The following is a 22,458-nucleotide window of genomic DNA, read 5'->3' on the forward strand; positions in this document are numbered from 1 at the left end:
AAGACTCAAGCTGGCAAAAGCACCGCAAAGAACTGTGCGTTCTTTGAAATCCCAAATCCACAAGGAGAGTCCAATTGTGTCGTTTGCGATGCCTGACCTTCCCAACACTGGACGTGAAGAGCATGCGCCTTCCACTATTTGCATGCCCCCTGCAAGTGCTGGAAGGAGCACCCGAAGTCCAGTTCCTGATAGTCAGATTGAAGATGTCAGTGTTGAAGTACACCAGGATGAGGAGGATATGGGTGTTGCTGGCGCTGGGGAGGAAATTGACCAGGAGGATTCTGATGGTGAGGTGGTTTGTTTAAGTCAGGCACCCGGGGAGACACCTGTTGTCCGTGGGAGGAATATGGCCGTTGACATGCCAGGTGAAAATACCAAAAAAATCAGCTCTTCGGTGTGGAGGTATTTCACCAGAAATGCGGACAACAGGTGTCAAGCCGTGTGTTCAAGCTGTAATAAGTAGGGGTAAGGACGTTAACCACCTCGGAACATCCTCCCTTATACGTCACCTGCAGCGCATTCATAATAAGTCAGTGACAAGTTCAAAAACTTTGGGTGACAGCGGAAGCAGTCCACTGACCAGTAAATCCCTTCCTCTTGTAACCAAGCTCACGCAAACCACCCCACCAACTCCCTCAGTGTCAATTTCCTCCTTCCCCAGGAATGCCAATAGTCCTGCAGGCCATGTCACTGGCAAGTCTGACGAGTCCTCTCCTGCCTGTGATTCCTCCGATGCATCCTTGCGTGTAACGCCTACTGCTGCTGGCGCTGCTGTTGTTGCCGCTGGGAGTCGATGGTCATCCCAGAGGGGAAGTCGTAAGCCCACTTGTACTACTTCCAGTAAGCAATTGACTGTTCAACAGTCCTTTGCGAGGAAGATGAAATATCACAGCAGTCATCCTACTGCAAAGCGGATAACTGAGTCCTTGACAACTATGTTGGTGTTAGACGTGCGTCCGGTATCCGCCGTTAGTTCACAGGGAACTAGACAATTTATTGAGGCAGTGTGCCCCCGTTACCAAATACCATCTAGGTTCCACTTCTCTAGGCAGGCGATACCGAGAATGTACACGGACGTCAGAAAAAGACTCACCAGTGTCCTAAAAAATGCAGTTGTACCCAATGTCCACTTAACCACGGACATGTGGACAAGTGGAGCAGGGCAGGGTCAGGACTATATGACTGTGACAGCCCACTGGGTAGATGTATGGACTCCCGCCGCAAGAACAGCAGCGGCGGCACCAGTAGCAGCATCTCGCAAACGCCAACTCTTTCCTAGGCAGGCTACGCTTTGTATCACCGCTTTCCAGAATACGCACACAGCTGAAAACCTCTTACGGCAACTGAGGAAGATCATCGCGGAATGGCTTACCCCAATTGGACTCTCCTGTGGATTTGTGGCATCGGACAACGCCAGCAATATTGTGTGTGCATTAAATATGGGCAAATTCCAGCACGTCCCATGTTTTGCACATACCTTGAATTTGGTGGTGCAGAATTTTTTTAAAAACGACAGGGGCGTGCAAGAGATGCTGTCGGTGGCCAGAAAAATTGCGGGACACTTTCGGCGTACAGGCACCACGTACAGAAGACTGGAGCACCACCAAAAACTACTGAACCTGCCCTGCCATCATCTGAAGCAAGAAGTGGTAACGAGGTGGAATTCAACCCTCTATATGCTTCAGAGGTTGGAGGAGCAGCAAAAGGCCATTCAAGCCTATACAATTGAGCACGATATAGGAGATGGAATGCACCTGTCTCAAGTGCAGTGGAGAATGATTTCAACGTTGTGCAAGGTTCTGATGCCCTTTGAACTTGCCACACGTGAAGTCAGTTCAGACACTGCCAGCCTGAGTCAGGTCATTCCCCTCATCAGGCTTTTGCAGAAGAAGCTGGAGGCATTGAAGAAGGAGCTAACACGGAGCGATTCCGCTAGGCATGTGGGACTTGTGGATGCAGCCCTTAATTCGCTTAACAAGGATTCACGGGTGGTCAATCTGTTGAAATCAGAGCACTACATTTTGGCCACCGTGCTCGATCCTAGATTTAAAGCCTACCTTGGATCTCTCTTTCCGGCAGACACAGGTCTGCTGGGGTTGAAAGACCTGCTGGTGACAAAATTGTCAAGTCAAGCGGAACGCGACCTGTCAACATCTCCTCCTTCACATTCTCCCGCAACTGGGGGTGCGAGGAAAAGGCTCAGAATTCCGAGCCCACCCGCTGGCGGTGATGCAGGGCAGTCTGGAGCGACTGCTGATGCTGACATCTGGTCCGGACTGAAGGACCTGACAACGATTACGGACATGTCGTCTACTGTCACTGCATATGATTCTCTCAACATTGATAGAATGGTGGAGGATTATATGAGTGACCGCATCCAAGTAGGCACGTCACACAGTCCGTACTTATACTGGCAGGAAAAAGAGGCAATTTGGAGGCCCTTGCACAAACTGGCTTTATTCTACCTAAGTTGCCCTCCCACAAGTGTGTACTCCGAAAGAGTGTTTAGTGCCGCCGCTCACCTTGTCAGCAATCGGCGTACGAGGTTACATCCAGAAAATGTGGAGAAGATGATGTTCATTAAAATGAATTATAATCAATTCCTCCGCGGAGACATTGACCAGCAGCAATTGCCTCCACAAAGTACACAGGGAGCTGAGATGGTGGATTCCAGTGGGGACGAATTGATAATCTGTGAGGAGGGGGATGTACACGGTGATATATCGGAGGGTGAAGATGAGGTGGACATCTTGCCTCTGTAGAGCCAGTTTGTGCAAGGAGAGATTAATTGCTTCTTTTTTGGGGGGGGTCCAAACCAACCCGTCATATCAGTCACAGTCGTGTGGCAGACCCTGTCACTGAAATGATGGGTTGGTTAAAGTGTGCATGTCCTGTTTTGTTTATACAACATAAGGGTGGGTGGGAGGGCCCAAGGATAATTCCATCTTGCACCTCTTTTTTCTTTTCTTTTTCTTTGCATCATGTGCTGATTGGGGAGGGTTTTTTGGAAGGGACATCCTGCGTGACACTGCAGTGCCACTCCTAGATGGGCCCGGTGTTTGTGTCGGCCACTAGGGTCGCTTATCTTTCTCACACAGTCAGCTACCTCATTGCGCCTCTTTTTTTCTTTGCGTCATGTGCTGTTTGGGGAGGGTTTTTTGGAAGGGACATCCTGCGTGACACTGCAGTGCCACTCCTAGATGGGCCCGGTGTTTGTGTCGGCCACTAGGGTCGCTTATCTTACTCACACAGCGACCTCGGTGCAAATTTTAGGACTAAAAATAATATTGTGAGGTGTGATGTGTTCAGAATAGGCTGAAAATGAGTGTAAATTATGTTTTTTGAGGTTAATAATACTTTGGGATCAAAATTACCCCCAAATTCTATGATTTAAGCTGTTTTTTAGGGTTTTTTGAAAAAAACACCCGAATCCAAAACACACCCGAATCCGACAAAAAAAATTCGGTGAGGTTTTGCCAAAACGCGGTCGAACCCAAAACACGGCCGCGGAACCGAACCCAAAACCAAAACACAAAACCCGAAAAATTTCAGGCGCTCATCTCTAGTATACACTGCTGTTTACATTTGTCAAAAAAAATGCACACTGTGCCTTAAACTTCCTCTGACATGCTTGAATGCCCCTGACTTGTGAGACCTCAGACAGACAGCAGAAGCCCAGTAAATGCAATTCCTGGACCTGTGACATTTTCACTGACTATATAAGGTTATTACAGGATGGCTTCTTATGATAACACGTGTATTTTGAAAGACTGCTTCACAGAAACCTGACATCACCTATACTGCTTGTGCACATGGGGGAGGGGGACCCTGCCATCCTGTGTGTGTCCCTTATCCCTGTGCAAACCCCAGGTGTCTGCAGGGACATAACATGGGCAGTGTTCTCCCCACACTTTATTTCCTAGTCAGTCCATACCGTAAGATTCCCCTGCCATCTAGCACTGTAACGTGGTCAGTAAGTTGCATTGTGCTATTTCTATATGAAACATCAGTGCAGCGTGACTTTTGGACACATCAGACTGGAGGGCAGAGCATTTAGCTCCCACAGTATAAAGTAAAGGGCATGCAGTTAACGAGAGTAACAGACACCAGCAAACACACTGAATAGTGAAGAGAATGGACAGTTTCTACATGTTTGATACTGATCTTTTTGTATAACCAGCAAGTGTGGCAGTATCTGTGGCAGTATATGTGTATTATGGGCATTACTAATGTGGGGCATATGTGTAAGGTGCATTACTGTGTGGCATTATGTGTATTATGGGCATTACTAATGTGGGGCATATGTGTAAGGTTCATTTACTGTGTGGAATTATATGTATTATAATCATTACTGTGTGGCATTGTGCAGAGTTGAACTGGCCCACAGGGTAACCCCCCCGGTGGGCCCCACTACCTGAGCGTTGCAGGTACAGATGCAGAACTAGCGGCGGAGCTAGGGGGCACCACAAAATTTTGCCTTGGGCATCAAATTGGCTAGGGCCGGCTCTGCCCTTGCTTGCCGGGATGCAGGGTGATTTAGCAACTTGTCTGGTCCCGTGACCCCTGTGCAGGGCGGCTAGTGATCCTTGCTCAATGATAAAGGTAAGGTAGTTTTCCCTCAAAGGGGGCGTGGCCACGGGTCCGTGATTAGGCCACGCCCCCGGTCTTTCTAGTGCTCATGCTGTGTCCGGATTCCGGAAGGCTCAGTGTCTGGGGGAAATGGGGGAGAGTGGGAGGGCTGTGGGAACAGGGATTTTGTGTTGGAAAGGACAGGCTGGGGGTGTGCGTAGTGACTGGGATGAACAGGGTGAGAGTGTGTCTATGGTGACTGGAGGGGATAGGCTGTGGGTGGGGAGGGGGGGGGTGCTGGGTGGAACAGGCTTTGTGTGTATGTACAGTATGTATGTATGTATGTACTGTATGTGTGTGGTGTGTGTAGGGACAGGGGAAACAGGCTGTGTGTGTGTGTGTGTGTGTGTGTGTGTGTGTGTGTGTAGGGAGGCGAGGGGAGCAGACTTTGTGTGTCTGTGGTGACATGGGTATGTTGCTGGGATTAGTTGCGCGCATGAACTGGGCTGCTCACATTGGAAGCTATGCTCAGGCGCATGTCTGTGGACACTCGGTCCTTGAGGTCCTTGTGCATTTGGCTGCACTATGTGCACTGGGAGGGGCTTTGTTGTCGACGGAGTGTTGGCTGCAGGGGGGGGGGGGTATGTGGAGGGTCGCTGGTCTTCCAGCTCAGGGGATCCCGCCAGTGGCGGTTTTAGGTGCGGGTTAGCAGGGCGTTCGCCCAGGGCGCTTTGGCCTGAGGCTGCAGTTACCCCACCAGCGCCATCAGCACCCATCTGCTGACTGCACCGCAATACCCCCCACCACTTCCTGCTGCCGGCCAGCCGGCCCGTCCTGGCCACTTCACACTGCCCGCACCTCACCGCTGTCTCCTGCCGACTACCCCCCTCTCCTGGACGCTTCCTGCCGGCCACCTCCTGCCACTACTTACTCCCCTTCAGCTTCACGCTGGGCGGATGTATGAGGAGAGCATAGAGCCACGGGACCATAGGCGCCAAATGGTGAGTGACGGCTAGCTGGTGCAATTTGTATAATGGGCTACCTGGCGCAATGTGTATAAGGGGCAACCTGGCACAGTGTATAAGGGGCAACCTAGCACAGTGTATAAAAGGGGCTACCTGGCGCAGTTTGTATAACAGACTCTACCTGGTACAGTGTGTAAAAGAGGCTACCCGGCGCAGTTTGTATAACGGGCTCTAATTGGCACAGATTGTATAACGGCTCTACCTTACGCAGTGTGTATATCTGGCTTTACCTCGCGCAACATGTATTAAAGGGACTGGTGAAACGTGTATAAAAGGGGCTCTACCTGGCATAACGTGAATAAAAGGGGCTCTGTGAAGATGGCCCGGGAAGATCGTGACAGCTATCTGGCTGCTGTTTATTGCTAAGGGAAGCCGGGATAAATAGCAGCTGCACAGACAGAGGCATGCACCTCCAACCAACCGTAAGTTATACCACCTGTCAGCCGGCATATAACATCAGCAAGGCACCACAACACCACAAGCCCTCACTCAGACGTCTAGCTATTATCTCAAGGACAGTGCCATACAAGTGTTCCCCTAGTGAACTTCTACTTAGCGCTGGTGCTCCCCACACCCATATCTGTCTTCATACACTTCCCTCACACATCCACCCTGAGTACTGGCAAATATTTCATGTTGTATGTGTCGTACACATTACATTCTACACACTTCTATTAGACACTGGCCAGCACCTATATCACCATCCTTAATATGTTTTTAGATTGTTTTGATACTCACTTCTGGGCCAATACATTGATTGAACTGTATCGATTTATTACTAATAAAATATACCAGCGTATATATATATATATATATATATATATATATAGAGAGAGAGAGAGAGAGAGAGAAAGAGATAGAGCTATAGATATATATAGATATATATGGGATGTAGTTATGTGATCACCAGTCACAATAGCTCCCCCTGCATCCCGAAGCCTGACAATCCCGACAGTTGGCATGTCGACTAAAAGGGACTATTCCCACTCGTGGGTATCCACGACACCCATAGAGTGGAAATAGAACCTGTGGTGAGCGTAGCCGGGATCCCGGCCGCCGGTAACACATACCCAACCCTATTATGTAGAGAGAGATAGATAGATAGATAGATAGATAGATAGATAGATAGATAGATAGATAGATAGATAGATAGATAGATAGACCAATTTCAAGACCACCAACAATTACAGCAGCCGCTCTCAAGCCAAAAATAACCTGCAGTTAGTTACTTGTTGGCTTGAGACTGGCTGCTGTAATTATTGGCAGACTCAAGGGACAATGGGGGTCATTCCGAGTTGATCGCTCGCTGCAGATTTTTGCAGCGCAGCGATCAGGTAAAAAAACTGCAAAGCTGCGCATGCGCACGCGCGTCGTACGGGTACAAAGAGCATCGTTGCTGTGCAATGGATCTAGGGAAGAATTCATTCGCACAGCCAATCGCAAGGAGATTGACAGGAAGAGGGCGTTTATGGGTGGCAACTGACCGTTTTCTGGGAGTGGTAGGGAAAACGCAGGCGTGTCCGTGTTTTTGCAGGGCGGATGTTTGATGTCAATTCCGGCACCAAAAAGACTGAAGTGATCGCAAGCGCTGAGTAAGTCCAGAGCTACTCAGAAACTGCTCAAAATGTTTTTGCAGAGCTCGGCTGCAAGGTGTTCGCACACTTGCAAAGCGAAAATACACTCCCCCATGGGCGGCAACTATGCGTTTGTACGGCTGCTAAAAGTAACTAGCGAGCGATCAATGTGTGGCGGACCCTGCGTGACACAACCCCTAGTCACAATCCTGCTGTTGCTGGTCACTCCCACTGTGACGGTATACAATAGGCCCTTCATAAATTTCAGCTCCAGGCCCGTTTGGTCCTTAATCTGGCACTGGTCACTCTCATGCAGTGTCATCATAACCTATAGCAACAGATCGGACACTTGCATTCATTAGTCTGAATTGCACTACACCAGGTATAGGAGGATTTCACCCTCTGTATCAGACTAAGGGGGACATTTACTAAACAGTGATAAGAGAGGAGAAGTGAGCCAGTGGAGAAGTGGCCCCATCAACCAATCAGCAGCTCTGTATAATTTTATAGTATGCAAATTATAGATGTTACTTCAGTGCTGATTGGTTGCCATGGGCAACTATCCCACTGGCTCACTTCTCCGCTCTTATCACTGCTTAGTAAATGTCCCCCTAATTTACCATGTTTCATCGCCAAGTAGTACTACTTAGTTTTACACCCGATATAATGATAATTTAGTATTGCGGCTATTCGCAGCAATAAGAAATGATACATCGCCAGAATGTACTATTCTTCACATGCCAGGACAGGGTCCCTGCATGTGTAAAAAGTGAAATGACCGCAAACGTGCTCATGTGCAGCGGTCATTGTAATGGCTTTTCCTACACTTTTCGCTTTCTCAGGGGCTGTGGAAAAAAAACCTGCATTAAATCCTACTGTATGGAAAGTGATACCCCTTTCACACTGCATAAATAACCCAGTATATTGCCGGGTTATTACCGGGTCACGTGCAGTGTGAACTGGTTGCCGAGTCGATGCGACCTGCGACCCGTTCACACCACAGGCAGATGTGGCACTAGAGGGACAGGTGGTGCTTGGAGACGTCACCACACACCTAGCCCCTGAGGAAAACCGAAAACAGGTTGAAACAGCTGTCGGGCTGTGTCTGTGTGACTGTATATCACCATGCCGTTTTGACAAGGATTAAACTTTTCTATACCTTCCATCAGAACCGTGAGTGCTGGCTTGTTTGCTTTTTCTAGTGTGCTGGAAAAGTGAGTGTTCCTATTTTGTACTGCTGCCTTGCACCAAACATTGTTGAGTACTTAACTATAGGCTTTGAGTGCTGTCTTTTTCCTATATTATATATATATATATATATATATATAAAATCTTTCATGTCTTGGTACAGGTACTGTACAGCTTGGTGTGCTGGGGGACACCAGGGGTTAACCCCCAATGTATTTCATGCTCCAGTATACTGCAGAGTTGTAGCTATAAAAATGATAGGAAAAATACAAAGAACATATTAGAAATATCTTCTTTGTATTATTCTAAACATTTTTATTTTCAAAACTCTGGATTAAAAAGTCTATGGCAAGCATAGGCGTGCGCAGAACATTTTATTAGGGGGTGCACCATCGGAGGGGTGTGTTTAGCACCACCTGTTGGGCGTGTCTAGCACTGCCTATTGGCACTCAAAGCAATATAAACATATGCCCCCAGCAGTGCACCTTACTCAATAACCCCAGCAGTGCCAGATATACACTTGCCCCCAGCAGTGCCAGATACACACTTGCCCCCAGTGGTGCCAGATACACACATGCCCCCAGAGGTGCCAGATACACAAATGCCGCCAGCGGTGCCAGATACACAAATGCCCCCAGTGATGCCAGATACATAAATGCCCCAAGTGGTGCCAGATACATATGCCCCCAGTGGTGCCAGATACGTATGCCCCCAGTTGTGCCAGATACAAATGCCCCCAGTGGTGCCAGATACATAAATGCCCCCAGTGGTGCCAGATACATATGCCCCCAGTTGTGCCAGATACATATGCCCCCAGTGGTGCCAGATACATAAATGCCCCCAGTGGTACCAGATACATATGCCCCCAGTGGTGCCAGATACATATGCCCCCAGTTGTGCCAGATACATATGCCCCCAGTGGTGCCAGATACATAAATGCCCCCAGTTGTGCCAGATACATATGCCCCCAGTGGTGCCAGATACATATGCCCCCAGTGGTGCCAGATACATAAATGCCCCCAGTGGTGCCAGATACATATGCCCCCAGTGGTGCCAGATACATATGCCCCCAGTTGTGCCAGATACATATGCCCCCAGTGGTGTCAGATACATAAATGCCCCCAGTGGTGCCAGATACATATGCCTCCAGTGGTGCCAGATACATATGCCCCCAGTGGTGCCAGATACATAAATGCCCCCAGTGGTGCCAGATACATATGCCCCCAGTGGTGCCAGATACATATGCCCCCAGTTGTACCAGATACATATGCCCCCAGTAGTGCCAGATACATAAATGCCCCCAGTGGTGCCAGATACATATGCCCCCAGCGGTGCCAGATACATATGCCCCCAGTTGTGCCAGATACATATGCCCCCAGTGGTGCCAGATACATAAATGCCCCCAGTGGTGCCAGATACATATGCCCCCAGTGGTGCCAGATACATATGCCCCCAGTTGTGCCAGATACATATGCCCCCCGTGGTGCCAGATACATATGCCCCCAGTTGTGCCAGATACATAAATGCCCCCAGTGGTGCCAGATACATATGCCCCCAGTTGTACCAGATACATATGCCCCCAGTAGTGCCAGATACATAAATGCCCCCAGTGGTGCCAGATACATATGCCCCCAGCGGTGCCAGATACATATGCCCCCAGTTGTGCCAGATACATATGCCCCCAGTGGTGCCAGATACATAAATGCCCCCAGTGGTGCCAGATACATATGCCCCCAGTGGTGCCAGATACATATGCCCCCAGTTGTGCCAGATACATATGCCCCCCGTGGTGCCAGATACATATGCCCCCAGTTGTGCCAGATACATAAATGCCCCCAGTGGTGCCAGATACATATGCCCCCAGTTGTGCCAGATACATATGCCCCCAGTGGTGCCAGATACATATGCCCCCAGTGGTGCCAGATACATATGCCCCCAGTTGTGCCAGATACATATGCCCCCAGTGGTGCCAGATACATATGCCCCCAGTGGTGCCAGATACATATGCCCCCAGTGGTGCCAGATACATAAATGCCCCCAGTGGTGCCAGATACATATGCCCCCAGTGGTGCCAGATACATATGCCCCCAGTTGTGCCAGATACATATGCCCCCAGTGGTTCCAGATACATAAATGCCCCCAGTGGTGCCAGATACATATGCCCCCAGTGGTGCCAGATACATATGCCCCCAGTGGTGCCAGATACATATGCCCCCAGTGGTGCCAGATACATATGCCCCCAGTTGTGCCAGATACATATGCCCCCAGTGGTGCCAGATACATATGCCCCCAGTGGTGCCAGATACATAAATGCCCCCAGTGGTGCCAGATACATAAATGCCCCCAGTGGTGCCAGATACATATGCCCCCAGTGGTGCCAGATACATATGCCCCCAGTGGTGCCAGATACATAAATGCCCCCAGTGGTGCCAGATACATATGCCCCAAGTGGTGCCAGATACATATGCCCACAGTTGTGCCAGATACATATGCCCCCAGTGGTGCCAGATACATAAATGCCCCCAGTGGTGCCAGATACATAAATGCCCCCAGTGGTGCCAGATACATATGCCCCCAGTTGTGCCAGATACATAAATGCCCCCAGTGGTGCCAGATACATATGCCCCCAGTGGTGCCAGATACATATGCCCCCAGTGGTGCCAGATACATAAATGCCCCCAGTGGTGCCAGATACATATGCCCCCAGTTGTGCCAGATACATAAATGCCCCCAGTGGTGCCAGATACATATGCCCCCAGTTGTGCCAGATACATATGCCCCCAGTGGTGCCAGATACATAAATGCCCCCAGTGGTGCCAGATACATATGCCCCCAGTGGTGTCAGATACATATGCCCCCAGTGGTGCCAGATACATATGCCCCCAGTTGTGCCAGATACATATGCCCACCGTGGTGCCAGATACATAAATGCCCCCAGTGGTGCCAGATACATATGCCCCCAGTTGTGCCAAATACATAAATGCCCCCAGTGGTGCCAGATACATATGCCCCCAGTGGTGCCAGATACATATGCCCCTAGTGGTGCCAGATACATAAATGCCCCCAGTGGTGCCAGATACATATGCCCCCAGTGGTGCCAGATACATATGCCCCCAGTGATGCCAGATACATAAATGCCCCCAGTGGTGCCAGATACATATGCCCCCAGTGGTGCCAGATACATATGCCCCCAGTGGTGCCAGATACATATGCCCCCAGTTGTGCCAGATACATATGCCCCCCGTGGTGCCAGAAACATAAATGCCCCCAGTGGTGCCAGATACATATGCCCCCAGTTGTGCCAGATACATAAATGCCCCCAGTGGTGCCAGATACATATGCCCCCAGTGGTGCCAGATACATATGCCCCCAGTGGTGCCAGATACATAAATGCCCCCAGTGGTGCCAGATACATATGCCCCCAGTTGTGCCAGATACATATGCCCCCAGTAATGCCAGATACATAAATGCCCCCAGTGGTGCCAGATACATATGCCCCCAGTTGTGCCAGATACATAAATGCCCCCAGTGGTGCCAGATACATAAATGCCCCCAGTGGTGCCAGATACATATGCCCCCAGTGGTGTCAGATACATAAATGCCCCCAGTGGTGCCAGATACATATGCCCCCAGTTGTGCCAGATACATAAATGCCCCCAGTGGTGCCAGATACATAAATGCCCCCAGTAGTGCCAGATACATATGCCCCCAGTGGTGCCAGATACATATGCCCCCAGTTGTGCCAGATACATATGCCCCCGTGGTGCCAGATACATAAATGCCCCCAGTGGTGCCAGATACATATGCCCCCAGTTGTGCCAGATACATATGCCCCCAGTGGTGCCAGATACATAAATGCCCCCAGTGGTGCCAGATACATATGCCCCCAGTGGTGCCAGATACATATGCCCTCAGTGGTGCCAGATACATAAATGCCCCCAGTGGTGCCAGATACATATGCCCCAAGTGGTGCCAGATACATATGCCCCCAGTGGTGCCAGATACATAAATGCCCCCAGTGGTGCCAGATACATATGCCCCCAGTGGTGCCAGATACAAAAATGCCCCCAGTGGTGCCAGATACACAGAGCCGGCCCTAACCAATATGATGCCCTAGGCAAGATTTTGGCTGGTGCCCCCTAGCACCGCCGCTAGTTCTGAAGGAGATGCCTGGCATGAGTCAGCTGGCAGCTCTGCTAACGTCGGGCGCCTTTTGTTTATGAAAATGCATCTTATTTGCATTACTATGTGGCTGGGATGCACAAGCAGCTTCTGCTGATTAAAATGATATGCAGCATGCCTATATACTGTGTGCGACTGTGGCTGTATCTGCATACGAAATGCTACATTACAGTGATTTCCAGCAATACACTGCAACGTAGCATTTCTTATGCAGATACAGCCGCAGTCACACATAGAATATAGGCATGCCGCATATCATTTCTCTGACGTCCTAGTGGATGCTGGGAACTTCGTAAGGACCATGGGGAATAGCGGGCTCCGAAGGAGGCTGGGCACTCTAGAAAGATTTATGACTACCTGGTGTGCACTGGCTCCTCCCACTATGACCCTCGTCCAAGCCTCAGTTAGATTTTGTGCCCGGCCGAGGTTGGATGCACACTAGGGGCTCTCCTGAGCCTTTAGAAAGAAAGATAGAAATTAGTTTTTTTATTTTCAGTGAGACCTGCTGACAACAGGCTCACTGCAGCGAGGGACTAAGGGGAGAAGAAGCGAACCTGCCTGCTTGCAGCCAGCTTGGGCTTCTTAGGCTACTGGACACCATTAGCTCCAGAGGGATCGACCGCAGGCCCAGTCCTTGGTGTTCGGTCCCGGAGCCGCGCCGCCGTCCCCCTTACAGAGCCAGAAGCAAGAAGAGGTCCGGAAAATCGGCGGCAGAAGACATCAGTCTTCACCAAGGTAGCGCACAGCACTGCAGCTGTGCGCCATTGCTCCTCACACACACTTCACACTCCGGTCACTGAGGGTGCAGGGCGCTGGGGGGGGGGCGCCCTGAGAAGCAATAATAACACCTTGGCTGGCAAAAATACCACAATATATAGCCCCAGAGGCTATATATGTGAAATATACCCCTGCCAGAATATAGGAAAAAGCGGGAGAATAGTCCGCGGAAAAGGGGCGGAGCTATCTCCCTCAGCACACTGGCGCCATTTCTCCTTCACAGATCCGCTGGAAGGAAGCTCCCTGGCTCTCCCCTGCAGTCTACACTACAGAAAAGGGTAAAAAAAGAGAGGGGGGGCACTAAATTTAGGCGCAGTATACAATTATATTGAAAAAGCAGCTATAGGGGACATAACTCAGTTAGTCCCTGCATTATATAGCGCTCTGGTGTGTGCTGGCATACTCTCACTCTGTCCCCCCAAAGGGCTTTTGTGGGTCCTGTCCTCTGTTGGAGCATTCCCTGTGTGTGTGCGGTGTGTCGGTACGGCTGTGTCGACATGTTTGATGAGGATAATGATGTGGAGACGGAGCAGATGCCTTTAGAAGGGATGTCACCCCCTGCGGGGCAGACACCTGAGTGGTTGAGCTTATGGAAGGAAATGAGTGCACGTATAGACTCATTACATAAGAAATTTGACGACATGCCAAATGTGGGACAGCCGACTTCTCAGCTCGTGCCTGTCCAGGCATCGCGCAGGTCATCAGGGGCTCTAAAACGCCCGCTACCTCAGACCGCAGACCCAGATGTCGACACTGATACTGACACCAGTGTCGACGACGATGAGTCTAACCTGATGCCCACTAAGGCCATTCACTGCATGATTGAGGCAATGAAAGAGGTATTACACATTTCTGATATAACTACTAGAGATGAGCGGGTTCGGTTCCTCGGAATCCGAACCCGCCCGAACTTCATGTTTTTTTACACGGGTCCGAGCGACTCGGATCTTCCCGCCTTGCTCGGTTAACCCGAGCGCGCCCGAACGTCATCATGGCGCTGTCGGATTCTCGCGAGGCTCGGATTCTACCGCGAGACTCGGATTCTATATAAGGAGCCGCGCGTCGCCGCCATTTTCACACGTGCATTGAGATTGATAGGGAGAGGACGTGGCTGGCGTCCTCTCCATTTAGATTAGAAGAGAGAGAGTGAGATTGAGACAGAGACACTTGATTTACTGGAGCTTAGGAGTACTAGAGAGTGCAGAGTTTACTAGTGACTGACCACTGACCAGTGACCACCAGTGCAGTTTTATTTAATATAATCCGTTCTCTGCCTGAAAAAAACGATACACAGTGACTCAGTCACATACCATATCTGTGCTCAGCCCAGTGTGCTGCATCATCTATGTATAATATCTGACTGTGCTCACACAGCTTAATTGTGGGGGAGAGTGGGGAGCAGTTATAGGTTATAGCAGGAGCCAGGAGTACATACATATTATTAAAATTAAACAGTGCACACTTTTGCTGCAGGCAGGAGTGCCACTGCCAGTGTGACTGACCAGTGACCTGACCACACTGACCACCAGTATAGTATACTATATTGTGATTGCCTGAAAAAGTTAAACACTCGTCGTGTGACTTGTGTGGTGTTTTTTTTTTTATTCTATAAAAAACTCATTCTGCTGACAGACAGTGTCCAGCAGGTCCGTCATTATATAATATATACCTGTCCGGCTGCAGTAGTGATATATATATATTTTTTATATCATTATTTATCATCCAGTCGCAGCAGACACAGTACGGTAGTTCACGGCTGTAGCTACCTCTGTGTCGGCACTCGGCAGTCCATCCATAATTGTATACCACCTACCCGTGGTTTTTTTTTTCTTTCTTCTTTATACATACTACATCTCATTATCATCCAGTCTATATTAGCAGCAGACACAGTACAGTACGGTAGTCCACGGCTGTAGCTACCTCTGTGTCGGCACTCGGCAGTCCATCCATAATTGTATACCACCTACCCGTGGTTTTTTTTTCTTTCTTCTTTATACATACTACATCTCATTATCATCCAGTCTATATTAGCAGCAGACACAGTACAGTACGGTAGTCCACGGCTGTAGTTACCTCTGTGTCGGCACTCGGCAGTCCGTCCATAATTGTATACCACCTACCCGTGGTTTTTTTTTCTTTCTTCTTTATACATACATACTACATCTCATTATCAACCAGTCTATATTAGCAGCAGACACAGTACAGTACGGTAGTCCACGGCTGTAGCTACCTCTGTGTCGGCACTCGGCAGTCCATCCATAATTGTATACCACCTACCCGTGGTTTTTTTTTCTTTCTTCTTTATACATACTACATCTCATTATCATCCAGTCTATATTAGCAGCAGACACAGTACAGTACGGTAGTCCACGGCTGTAGCTACCTCTGTGTCGGCACTCGGCAGTCCGTCCATAATTGTATACCACCTACCCGTGGTTTTTTTTTCTTTCTTCTTTATACATACATACTACATCTCATTATCATCCAGTCTATATTAGCAGCAGACACAGTACAGTACGGTAGTCCACGGCTGTAGCTACCTCTGTGTCGGCACTTGGCAGTCCATCCATAATTGTATACCACCTACCCGTGGTTTTTTTTTCTTTCTTCTTTATACATACTACATCTCATTATCAACCAGTCTATATTAGCAGCAGACACAGTACAGTACGGTAGTCCACGGCTGTAGCTACCTCTGTGTCGGCACTCGGCAGTCCATCCATAATTGTATACCACCTACCCGTGGTTTTTTTTTCTTTCTTCTTTATACATACATACTACATCTCATTATCATCCAGTCTATATTAGCAGCAGACACAGTACAGTACGGTAGTCCACGGCTGTAGCTACCTCTGTGTCGGCACTCGGCAGTCCATTCATAATTGTATACTAGTATCCATCCATCTCCATTGTTTACCTGAGGTGCCTTTTAGTTGTGCCTATTAAAATATGGAGAACAAAAATGTTGAGGTTCCAAAATTAGGGAAAGATCAAGATCCACTTCCACCTCGTGCTGAAGCTGCTGCCACTAGTCATGGCCGAGACGATGAAATGCCAGCAACGTCGTCTGCCAAGGCCGATGCCCAATGTCATAGTACAGAGCATGTCAAATCCAAAACACCAAATATCAGTAAAAAAAGGACTCCAAAACCTAAAATAAAATTGTCGGAGGAGAAGCGTAAACTTGCCAATATGCCATTTACCACACGGAGTGGCAAGGAACGGCTGAGGCCCTGGCCTATGTTCATGGCTAGTGGTTCAGCTTCACATGAGGATGGAGGCACTCAGCCTCTCGCTAGAAAAATGAAAAGACTCAAGCTGGCAAAAGAAGTAGCACCGCAAAGAACTGTGCGTTCTTCGAAATCCCAAATCCACAAGGAGAGTCCAATTGTGTCGGTTGCGATGCCTGACCTTCCCAACACTGGACGTGAAGAGCATGCGCCTTCCACCATTTGCACGCCCCCTGCAAGTGCTGGAAGGAGCACCCGCAGTCCAGTTCCTGATAGTCAGATTGAAGATGTCAGTGTTGAAGTACACCAGGATGAGGAGGATATGGGTGTTGCTGGCGCTGGGGAGGAAATTGACCAGGAGGATTCTGATGGTGAGGTGGTTTGTTTAAGTCAGGCACCCGGGGAGACACCTGTTGTCCGTGGGAGGAATATGGCCGTTGACATGCCTGGTGAAAATACCCAAAAAATCAGCTCTTCGGTGTGGAACTATTTCAACAGAAATGCGGACAACAGGTGTCAAGCCGTGTGTTCCCTTTGTCAAGCTGTAATAAGTAGGGGTAAGGACGTTAACCACCTCGGAACATCCTCCCTTATACGTCACCTGCAGCGCATTCATAATAAGTCAGTGACAAGTTCAAAAACTTTGGGTGACAGCGGAAGCAGTCCACTGACCAGTAAATCCCTTCCTCTTGTAACCAAGCTCACGCAAACCACCCCACCAACTCCCTCAGTGTCAATTTCCTCCTTCCCCAGGAATGCCAATAGTCCTGCAGGCCATGTCACTGGCAATTCTGACGAGTCCTCTCCTGCCTGGGATTCCTCCGATGCATCCTTGCGTGTAACGCCTACTGCTGCTGGCGCTGCTGTTGTTGCTGCTGGGAGTCGATGGTCATCCCAGAGGGGAAGTCGTAAGCCCACTTGTACTACTTCCAGTAAGCAATTGACTGTTCAACAGTCCTTTGCGAGGAAGATGAAATATCACAGCAGTCATCCTGCTGCAAAGCGGATAACTGAGGCCTTGACAACTATGTTGGTGTTAGACGTGCGTCCGGTATCCGCCGTTAGTTCACAGGGAACTAGACAATTTATTGAGGCAGTGTGCCCACGTTACCAAATACCATCTAGGTTCCACTTCTCTAGGCAGGCGATACCGAAAATGTACACGGACCTCAGAAAAAGACTCACCAGTGTCCTAAAAAATGCAGCTGGACCCAATGTCCACTTAACCACGGACATGTGGACAAGTGGAGCAGGGCAGGGTCAGGACTATATGACTGTGACAGCCCACTGGGTAGATGTATGGACTCCCGCCGCAAGAACAGCAGCGGCGGCACCAGTAGCAGCATCTCGCAAACGCCAACTCTTTCCTAGGCAGGCTACGCTTTGTATCACCGCTTTCCAGAATACGCACACAGCTGAAAACCTCTTACGGCAACTGAGGAAGATCATCGCGGAATGGCTTACCCCAATTGGACTCTCCTGTGGATTTGTGGCATCGGACAACGCCAGCAATATTGTGTGTGCATTAAATATGGGCAAATTCCAGCACGTCCCATGTTTTGCACATACCTTGAATTTGGTGGTGCAGAATTTTTTAAAAAACGACAGGGGCGTGCAAGAGATGCTGTCGGTGGCCAGAAGAATTGCGGGACACTTTCGGCGTACAGGCACCACGTACAGAAGACTGGAGCACCACCAAAAACTACTGAACCTGCCCTGCCATCATCTGAAGCAAGAAGTGGTAACGAGGTGGAATTCAACCCTCTATATGCTTCAGAGGTTGGAGGAGCAGCAAAAGGCCATTCAAGCCTATACAATTGAGCACGATATAGGAGGTGGAATGCACCTGTCTCAAGCGCAGTGGAGAATGATTTCAACGTTGTGCAAGGTTCTGATGCCCTTTGAACTTGCCACACGTGAAGTCAGTTCAGACACTGCCAGCCTGAGTCAGGTCATTCCCCTCATCAGGCTTTTGCAGAAGAAGCTGGAGACATTGAAGGAGGAGCTAACACGGAGCGATTCCGCTAGGCATGTGGGACTTGTGGATGGAGCCCTTAATTCGCTTAACAAGGATTCACGGGTGGTCAATCTGTTGAAATCAGAGCACTACATTTTGGCCACCGTGCTCGATCCTAGATTTAAAGCCTACCTTGGATCTCTCTTTCCGGCAGACACAAGTCTGCTGGGGTTGAAAGACCTACTGGTGAGAAAATTGTCAAGTCAAGCGGAACGCGACCTGTCAACATCTCCTCCTTCACATTCTCCCGCAACTGGGGGTGCGAGGAAAAGGCTCAGAATTCCGAGCCCACCCGCTGGCGGTGATGCAGGGCAGTCTGGAGCGACTGCTGATGCTGACATCTGGTCCGGACTGAAGGACCTGACAACGATTACGGACATGTCGTCTACTGTCACTGCATATGATTCTCTCAACATTGAAAGAATGGTGGAGGATTATATGAGTGACCGCATCCAAGTAGGCACGTCACACAGTCCGTACTTATACTGGCAGGAAAAAGAGGCAATTTGGAGGCCCTTGCACAAACTGGCTTTATTCTACCTAAGTTGCCCTCCCACAAGTGTGTACTCCGAAAGAGTGTTTAGTGCCGCCGCTCACCTTGTCAGCAATCGGCGTACGAGGTTACATCCAGAAAATGTGGAGAAGATGATGTTCATTAAAATGAATTATAATCAATTCCTCCGCGGAGACATTGACCAGCAGCAATTGCCTCCACAAAGTACACAGGGAGCTGAGATGGTGGATTCCAGTGGGGACGAATTGATAATCTGTGAGGAGGGGGATGTACACGGTGATATATCGGAGGATGATGATGAGGTGGACATCTTGCCTCTGTAGAGCCAGTTTGTGCAAGGAGAGATTAATTGCTTCTTTTTTGGGGGGGGTCCAAACCAACCCGTCATATCAGTCACAGTCGTGTGGCAGACCCTGTCACTGAAATGATGGGTTGGTTAAAGTGTGCATGTCCTGTTTATACAACATAAGGGTGGGTGGGAGGGCCCAAGGACAATTCCATCTTGCACCTCTTTTTTCTTTTATTTTTCTTTGCGTCATGTGCTGTTTGGGGAGGGTTTTTTGGAAGGGCCATCCTGCGTGACACTGCAGTGCCACTCCTAGATGGGCCCGGTGTTTGTGTCGGCCACTAGGGTCGCTTATCTTACTCACACAGTCAGCTACCTCATTGCGCCTCTTTTTTTCTTTGCGTCATGTGCTGTTTGGGGAGGGTTTTTTGGAAGGGACATCCTGCGTGACACTGCAGTGACACTCCTAGATGGGCCCGGTGTTTGTGTCGGCCACTAGGGTCGCTTATCTTACTCACACAGTCAGCTACCTCATTGCGCCTCTTTTTTTCTTTGCGTCATGTGCTGTTTGGGGAGGGTTTTTTGGAAGGGACATCCTGCGTGACACTGCAGTGCCACTCCTAGATGGGCCCGGTGTTTGTGTCGGCCACTAGGGTCGCTTATCTTACTCACACAGTCAGCTACCTCATTGTGCCTCTTTTTTTCTTTGCGTCATGTGCTGTTTGGGGAGGGTTTTTTGGAAGGGACATCCTGCGTGACACTGCAGTGCCACTCCTAGATGGGCCCGGTGTTTGTGTCGGCCACTAGGGTCGCTTATCTTACTCACACAGCGACCTCGGTGCAAATTTTAGGACTAAAAATAATATTGTGAGGTGTGAGGTGTTCAGAATAGACTGAAAATGAGTGGAAATTATGGTTTTTGAGGTTAATAATACTTTGGGATCAAAATGACCCCCAAATTCTATGATTTAAGTTGTTTTTTAGGGTTTTTTGAAAAAAACACCCGAATCCAAAACACACCCGAATCCGACAAAAAAATTCGGTGAGGTTTTGCCAAAACGCGGTCGAACCCAAAACACGGCCGCGGAACCGAACCCAAAACCAAAACACAAAACCCGAAAAATTTCAGGCGCTCATCTCTAATAACTACAGGTACTACTAAAAAGGGTATTATGTTTGGGGAGAAAAAACTACCTGTAGTTTTTCCCCCATCAGATGAATTAAATGAAGTGTGTGAAGAAGCGTGGGCTTTCCCTGATAAAAAATTGGTAATTCCTAAGAAGGTACTAATGGCGTTCCCTTTCCCGCCAGAGGATAGGTCACGTTGGGAAACACCTCCTAGGGTGGATAAAGCGCTCACACGTTTGTCTAAAAAGGTGGCACTACCATCTCCGGATACGGCCGCCCTCAAGGAACCTGCTGATAGAAAGCAGGAGGCGATCCTGAAGTCTGTATATACACACTCAGGCATTATACTTAGGCCAGCTATTGCGTCAGCTTGGATGTGCAGTGCTGCCGCTGCGTGGTCAGATAAACTGTCAGAAAATATTGACACATTAGACAGAGACACGATCCTGCTAACCATAGACCATATCAAAGAGTCTTATATATGAGAGATGCACAGAGGGAAATCTGCCGACTGGCATCTAAAGTAAGTGCATTGTCCATTTCTGCTAGGAGAGGCTTATGGACTCGCCAGTGGACAGGAGATGCAGATTCTAAAAGGCACATGGAAGTTTTGCCATATAAGGGTGAGGAATTATTTGGGGATAGTCTCTCGGACCTAGTTTCCACAGCAACGTCTGGGAAGTCAGCATTTTTTCCCCATGTCCCCTCACAGCCTAAGAAGGCGCCGTTTTATCAGGTTCAGTCCTTTCGGACCCAGAAAAACAGGCGTGGAAAAGGCGGGTCCTTTCTGTCCAGAGGCAGAGGTAGGGGAAAAAGGCTGCAACAAACAGCAGGTTCCCAGGAGCAAAAGTCCTCCCCCGCTTCTTCTTCCAAGTCCGCCGCATGACGGTGGGGCTCCACAGGCGGAGCCAGGTACGGTGGGGGGCCGCCTCAAGAATTTCAGCGATCAGTGGGCTCGCTCACAGGTGGATCCCTGGATCCTTCAAATAGTATCTCAGGGGTACAAACTGGAATTCGAGGCGTCTCCACCCCACCGGTTCCTAAAATCTGCCTTGCCGATTGCTCCCTCAGACAGGGAGGCGGTGATAGCGGCAATTCACAAGCTGTATTCCCAGCAGGTGATAATCAAGGTACCCCTACTTCAACAAGGCCGGGGTTACTATTCCACACTATTTGTGGTACCGAAACCGGACGGTTCGGTGAGACCCATTTTAAATTTGAAATCCTTGAACACATACATAAAACAATTCAAGTTCAAGATGGAATCGCTCAGGGCGGTTATTGCAAGCCTGGACGAGGGGGATTACATGGTATCCCTGGACATCAAGGATGCTTACTTGCATGTCCCCATTTACCTTCCTCACCAGGAGTACCTCAGATTTGTGGTACAGGATTGCCATTACCAATTCCAGACGCTGCCGTTTGGACTGTCCACGGCACCGAGGGTATTTACCAAGGTTATGGCGGAAATGATGATACTCCTTCGAAAAAAGGGAGTTTTAATTATCCCGTACTTGGACGATCTCCTAATAAAAGCGAGGTCCAAGGAACAGTTGTTGGTGGGAGTAGCACTATCTCAGTAGCACATATGCCCCCAGTGGTGCCAGATACATATGCCCCCAGTGGTGCCAGATACATAAATGCCCCCAGTGGTGCCAGATACATATGCCCCCAGTTGTGCCAGATACATATGCTCCCAGTGGTGCCAGATACATAAATGCCCCCAGTGGTGCCAGATACATATGCCCCCAGTGGTGCCAGATACATAAATGCCCCCAGTGGTGCCAGATACATATGCCCCCAGTGGTGCCAGATACATATGCCCCCAGTGGTGCCAGATACATAAATGCCCCCAGTGGTGCCAGATACATATGCCCCCATTTGTGCTCACCCTCCTCTTTTACCAGTGCCGCCAATTTCTGTCTCTGCCGCTGAGGGGAGGAGAATGCAGCACGCATCTCTCCTGTG

The sequence above is a fragment of the Pseudophryne corroboree genome, chromosome 4, assembly GCF_028390025.1.
Source record: "Pseudophryne corroboree isolate aPseCor3 chromosome 4, aPseCor3.hap2, whole genome shotgun sequence".
Taxonomy (NCBI): Eukaryota; Metazoa; Chordata; class Amphibia; order Anura; family Myobatrachidae; genus Pseudophryne; species Pseudophryne corroboree.